Here is a 7371-nt window from a genome sequence, read left to right as displayed (position 1 = left end):
GAACCGTGACGCGGCGGTTCTGAACCGGAACCGTCGGATTATGAACCGTGACTACCTCTACGTCAGGTGGTATAAAAAGATGAGTTAAAAGTGCTGGGTTATCTAGCATTATTCTTATTTTAGACGGATTAGGAAATTTAAAATGTATTACTCCCTCCGTCCCGTAAAGATAGAAAAAGTATCCATTTTACAAGAATTAAGAAAGTAGTTATTTATAGGTAATTTGTGATAATTTGTCTAAATTACCCTTTGTACTTTATTAGTTATGTACATTTCCCAAAACCACTCTACTAATTATAGCACTTACAATTCATTTGTTTATCTTTTCAAAATATGCATTTAATGTTTTATAATAAGCATGTAGGGGTATTTTGATAATTTTGACTTAACTAACTCTACTTTTTCTATTTTTATGGGACAAAAAAAGGTGGTACTTTTTTTATCTTTATGAGACGGAGGGAGTATTAAAGACTAATTAATAAATGCAAAGTACCAAATACAGTCTTGCACTCTCTGTGGCAAGTAAAGTTGAGTCTTGTGCCTTTGGCGACAAGTTGGTAGAATCCATTTCTATTGGCTGAGTAAAGTGAGAGAAGATCTGTTCCCATTTTTAACGTTGGCCTTTATTGGTTGTTGTTTAACCATTACATGCTTACTATCATAAAATAGAGATTACTTTTCTCTTTTAGGGTTTGCCCAGTTTTCTGGTTTTTTTCTGCATTTTTTCTATGGCGACTTTTAATGGTGCTGTGAATTTTGACGCGAGGTTAGCTGTGGAGGAAGAGGAGGAAGGGGGCCTGGACATATCGGGGAGTGAGGTGCTGGATGAGGCGGAGGACTATAGGTGGTGCTTGGTTGGAAGGTTCCTTACTGAGAAAACAGTAAACTGTGCAGCCATTAAAACTGTTCTTCCTCCTATTTGGAAGCCGGTGAGAGGAGTGCGTATTACTGAAGCTGCTACAAATGTGTTCTTGTTCCAGTTTTACCATGAGCGTGATATGAAGAGGGTTTTGGAGGACGGTCCGTGGACGTTCGAATATCATCTGTTTATCTGTCGACAACTGGTGATAGGTGAAACTCTAAGTAGTGTGGAGCTGTGGGATGTAGAACTATGGGTGCATGCATTTGATGTCCCGTTGGGTCTGGCTTCGAAGAAACTTGGTGAAGATGTAGGGAACTTTTTAGGAAAGTTTGTCAGACATGATAATCGAATTACTAAGAAGGCAGAAGGCAGTGCGATGAGAATTAGAGTGAGTATGGATGTTCGAAAGCCATTGAAGAGGAGGATGAAGGTTAACAGAAGTGCGAGCGCGTGGAGTTGGATTACTTTCCAATACGAGAGAATTCCAATGTTTTGTTTTTACTGCGGAATTATGGGCCACTCGGAAAAATACTGTTCGAAGTATTTCGATAATCCGATACCAAAGGAGTTGTTACCTTATGATGCTTGTATGAGGTATTCAGCTAAGAAAGGTCCTGCAACTGTGGCGAATAGGTGGGTGAAGGAGGCTAGTCCGGCGACGGTGGTTGGTGGTGAGGAAGGTGGGAAGGATGACGTGGATTCTTTGAATGGAAGGTTGGCGAAGAATCTGAAATTAGATAAATCAGTTCAGATCTTTGACGTTCAAAATTTAAAAAGGAATGATAAGGAGTTGATTGGGGAAAATTCAAAAACATTGGTTGTTAAGGATTTGAGAAGATTGAGCCAAATCAATGTGAATATTGGAACGGGGAATGTTGTAGGGGAAAAGGAGGATGAGGTGGCTTTAGACCCAAAAAGGAAAAGAACTAATCCAGGCCCAGTAGTGGGGCTTAAAAATGACGGGCCAAATTTTCATGTAACAGACATGATTGTTGATCCAACGAGTTACAGACCGGCTGGCCTTGGTTCACAGGCCGGCCAAAAGCCATGAATTGTCTTGGGTGGAACTGTCGCGGTATGGCCAACCCGCGTTCTATTCGGTTCCTACGTGATATGGCTAGAAGGCTGAGGCCTTCTTTTCTTTTCTTGAGTGAAACTATGATTAAAGGTTTACGTGTTGCTGCTTTGAAAGAGGTTATGTGCTTTGATAATTGTTATACGGTGGATAGTGTGGGTAAGAAGGGAGGTTTGGCTTTCTTTTGGAAGTCAGAGTTTGATGTGGTTGTTATCGGTTCTAGTGAAAATTATATAGACCTTGAGGTAAAATCTGTCGATGGCAGCAGGTGGAGGCTCACAGGCTATTATGGTTGCCCGGAGAGAAGTCGTCGAAGCGAGTCTTGGAGAATTATCGAGTATCTTAGCTCGGTGCAACCGGTTACAGATTTACGTGGCATAGGGGAAGAACTGTTTCAGACCGCGTAGAAGAGAGGTTGGATCGCGTGGTGTGTACAAATGAATGGCTGGAGCTTTTTCCTACTGCTACTGTTCATAATCAGGAAATTTCTACATCGGATCATCTGCCGGTGTTCCTGTCGCAGGTTGATCAGGTGGCGGGGCCTTCGAAAAAGCAGTTTAGGTTCAATAATGTGTGGATTGCCAAAAAACACTGTGCGGACGTGGTGGCTTTGAAATGGGCAGAAGACAACAACATTGGTTATAATCTTATTAACAAGTTGAAAGGGCTGACACAAGTGCTTAAAGATTGGAGTGGTGAGAAAGGTCCAAATTTTAAGAAGCATGGAGAAGCTCTGCGGAAGAGACTTGATTCCTTACAAACGAGAGAGGACGCCAGTGGGATGAATGAGTATAATAAGCTTCAGGTGGAGTATGCTGAGCTGCTCCGAGATGAGGAGGTTTATTGGAAGCAAAGGTTGAAAAGCCATTGGCTGTCGGAGGGTGACTCAAACACTCGATTTTTCCAGAATTTTGCGTCGTCTAGAAAACGCAAAAACAGGTTGCTGAGACTGAAGGATGAAGCAGGTTCGTGGGCTTCGTCTAGAGAAGAGGTGGATGGAGTGATTTTGAGGTATTTTAAAGACTTGTTTTCTGACTCTAGTTCTGAACATACTGAGTTTATTGATATAGAACCTCGTGTTTTTGAGCATGATAATGAGTCGTTGCTTAGTATGTTTTCTGAAGTTGAGGTTAGAAATGCTGTGTTTAGTATGCATAATGATAAATCACCAGGGCCTGATGGGTTCAATCCAGCTTTTTATAAGTCATATTGGGGTGTGGTCGGAAAGGATGTTGTGAACCTTTGTAGAGATTTTATGCGTACAGGGACTTTTCCGGAGGGGTTAAACGATACGATTTTGGTCCTTATTCCTAAGGTGGATAGGCCAGAATTTATTACAGACCTGAGACCTATTTCATTGTGTAATGTAGTGTATAAAATTGTCTCAAAAGTCTTGGCGAACAGGATGAAAAAATTGATGCCTAAAATTATCTCAGAAAATCAAAGCGCTTTTGTTGAAAATAGGTTGATTACTGATAATTTTTTGATTGCTTATGAAATTGGGCATTATTTGAAGTGTAAGAGGAGAGGTAATTATGGGATGGCGGCTTTAAAAATTGACATGAGTAAAGCATATGACAGGGTGCGATGGAGTTTTGTTGAGTTTATGCTTAAAAAGCTGGGTTTTTGTGATGGTTGGGTTAATCTTATTATGACCTGTGTGACATCTGTTAGGTACACAAGTATTGGTGATTGTGTTTGTTCTGACCCGTTGATTCCGAGTAGAGGTTTGAGGCAGGGAGATCCACTATCTCCTTACTTATTTATTATCTGCGCGGAGGGCCTTAGTTTGTTGTTGGCAAAGGAAGAGAGGGAAGGAAAATTTCATGGTATTTCGGTTTGCAGAGGTGCCCCGTCTGTTTGTCACTTATTCTTTGCAGACGACTGCTTTTTGTTCTTTCGGGCTTCTTTGGATGAGGGGGGCGTCATTTCTAGAGTGCTATTGGATTATGAAATGCTCTCTGGACAAAAGGTAAATTACTTTAAGTCCAGCATTATTTTTAGTTCAAATGTCTCTTTGGATGATAGAAATAATATCAAGCATTTGTTGAGAGTTGAGGAGGCAAAGGATGGCGGAAAATATCTGGGTTTACCTTCATTGGTGGGGAAAAATAAGTATGATATTTTCGGGTATATTAAAGAGAGAGTTTGGAGCAAAGTTAGAGGGTGGAACACGAAATTCCTTTCGAGAGGAGGGAAGGAAATTTTAATCAAAACAGTAGCTCAATCCATGCCAAATTATGTGATGAATGTATTCTTGATCCCGCATAGGCTTTGCGAGGAGTTAGAGAGGATGCTAAATTCTTTTTGGTGGGGTAGAGACCAAGAGAAGAAGAAAGGAATTAATTGGGCAAGATGGGAGAGATTGTGTGTCCCGAAGAAATTTGGAGGCATGGGTTTTAAACGTATTAGGGAATTTAATCTAGCAATGCTCTCACGGCAAGCTTGGCGATTGATTAATATGGAGAGTAATTTGATGTCGAAAATTTTTAAAGCTAAATATTTCCCTAAAACGACATTCCTAGAGGCTAAGTTGGGTGCGAATCCGAGTTATGTTTGGAGGAGTATCATGGCAACACAGGAGATTATGGCAAAAGGAGTGAGAATAGGAAGCGGCAAAGACACGCTGATTTGGGGTAGTACTTGGCTGGGCAAAGAAGATGGGGGTCTGATTACAACTCCAAAACCAAACTACTTATCAAATGCTAAGGTTAGTAGTCTTATGGAGTTTGATGGAAGAGCCTGGGATGAGGGCTTAGTGAGAGATGTTTTCTTGGGTAATGACGTGAATAAAATCCTTAGTATTCCGATTAGTACTAGGGATGTGAAGGATGGTTGGAAATGGATTTTGGACTCGAAAGAGAAGTTCTCGGTTCGCAGCTTTTATAGGGCTGCTATTGGAGAAATAAATTCTCATCCGAATGCTCTATGGAGCAGGATTTGGAATCTCAATATCCCTTTGCATGTTCGGAATTTTCTATGGCGTGCGAGTTCGGGGTTTCTTCCAACTACGGATATTCTTGCCTCTAAAAAGATATTTGTAAATGAGCAGTGTTCTGTTTGCAGCTCCTGTAAGGAGTCAACAGTGCACTTATTCCTTGAGTGCCGAGTTGCTAGAAAATGTTGGGAGCTTGTCAAGGTTCCAGTGATGAGTTTGGGGAGTAGTTTTGCAGATTGGGTGTGTTGCTGGACAGAAGTGTTGCCAAGGGAGGAGAAGACGCTGGCCGCACTGGTTTGTTGGAACATTTGGGTGAACAGAAACACTGCTGTTTGGAACAAGAAGCTGGGAACGCCGGAGTCCATAGTTGCAGCTGCCTGTGCGCAGATTGCTGCATGGAACGTCGCGAAGTGCAAAGTAGGGGAGCTCAGGTTTGCAGGTGTCTCAAAAGATGATGGTTGCTCTAGATGGCGCCCTCCAGACCGAGGTTGGCTGAAAGCCAGCGTTGATGCGGCTACGTTCATAGGCGGTGGTGGAGTGGGAATTGGAGTAGTGGTCCGAAATGAGGTAGGAAGAGTTATCCAAGCAAGGCAAGTGAAGCTTGCAGGTAATTTTTCTCCAAGGGAAGCTGAAGCGATGGGGATCCGGGAAGCTTTGAATTGGCTTAAAGGGCTTGATAAAGTGGTTGTTGAATCCGATGCATTGGAGATTGTGGCGGAAATTAGAAACCCGGATCTTGTTGATCAAAATATCATTGTTGAGGATTGTGCGAATTTAGCAAAACAGTTCAGTAATGTTTTATTTTTGTTTGTGAGGCGATCTGCGAATCAGGCTGCGCATGGTATGGCGCAAAATGCCCGTTCCATTTCAGGTCATCAGGAGTGGTTTAGCAACTTCCCTGAATATCTCACGTCTGTAACTGTTTTGGATTATTAATGATATCTCCGAATTGATTTTCAAAAAAAAAAAATGCAAAGTACCAGATCGTTATCAATTTTGCCGACTCTTAATTTACATTTGTGACCAGCTTTTTTTATTCCACACTCTCAAATAACGTCAATTGATTTTGACTTCTCACTCTTCATTGATTAAATGACTTCTGGTCCATAATATTTATCGCATTTGACTTTAACACAATAACTAAAAAAATAATTAATACATCTTAATTTGTAAATATTTTTACTAAGTTAACCTTACATTAAAACTTGTTTAGATTTATGACTATTATTTTTATTTATTTCTTGTATTCTTTCAATAAATTAATAAGGTGCAAATATGGAAAAATAGCAATTAATGTCTCTTAATATTCTAACATGACAAATATTATGGATCAAAAGAATTTTTCAAATGCTACAAATATTATGGACCGGAGGGAATGAATAATAAGAAATATAAATATATAGGGACTAATAAAAATAATATTATCTGTTGGATTCTAATTAAATAAAAAAATATGAAGTACATGGATGTTAGAATGCGTTTTATTATTATTATTTCTGGTAACTGATTCTCTAGCTATCCAAACTAAGTAACATTATATTGCAATTTAATGATCAAACTTTGACTCGTTTTATTTTGAATACCAAATTTTAATTTTATTTTAATGGGAGATCTTTCGGCCAAAAATGCATGTGGTAACCAGATTTTATCTTATCTTATATAAAAATTTATCATATGTGTATAATCTGACTTAAAAATCCTCTTTTTAAAACAAATTATACATATGCGACACAATTATAAATAAATATAAGCAAAACATGATTGGCATGTGGTAGAAATAAATAAAATGTGATTATCACTTATGCACTTTGTCCAAAATATCTCATGTTGAAATGAAATCATAATTTAGTAATCAAAATAATACGAACTAAAATTTAATCACCGAAATAAAATAAACAATATTTTAGATAACCTAAAAATTAATTAGCCTTTTATGTTATGGTGGCTTAATGGAAATGTGTAAACATGAGATTTTTGTTTGTACTTGTGACTTATTCTCAGAAAAAGTACACAACACAAGCGTTGCGCCATGTCATTCGTGCAACAAACTAATAGTGCGATAGTCATGTGGAATATTTAATGATAAAAAAATAAATAATAATTAAAAAATTTCCTATTGCAAATGTCAATTAGCTTGTTGAAATAACGTGGCGCAACGGCTGTACGGAATAAACACTTTTATTCTCATGATCCTTTGATGATGTTGTGATATAAATCCAAGGGTCCGAAACTTTCATATCGTTATTTAGCAAAATAGCTAGTCGAATAATGTAAGAGGGCAAACAACGTTTTGACCTTAAAATCTACTTAGATTTAGATTTTAAAATTGAAAATAATAGACAAATTACAAAAAGCAATGGATTATCGGTAATGGATTATCAAAAATATATTTATACTTATTAATAGTTTATTCACTTTAATTCGAACTTTTATTAAAATGGGTTGAGGATATAATTGATCACAAATTAAATATTAGGATTTAAATATATATAAATT

This window comes from Mercurialis annua, linkage group LG6 (assembly GCF_937616625.2).
Source record: "Mercurialis annua linkage group LG6, ddMerAnnu1.2, whole genome shotgun sequence".
Taxonomy (NCBI): domain Eukaryota; kingdom Viridiplantae; phylum Streptophyta; class Magnoliopsida; order Malpighiales; family Euphorbiaceae; genus Mercurialis; species Mercurialis annua.
The sequence above is the reverse complement of the archived record's forward strand: the minus strand, read 5'-3'. Positions refer to the sequence as shown.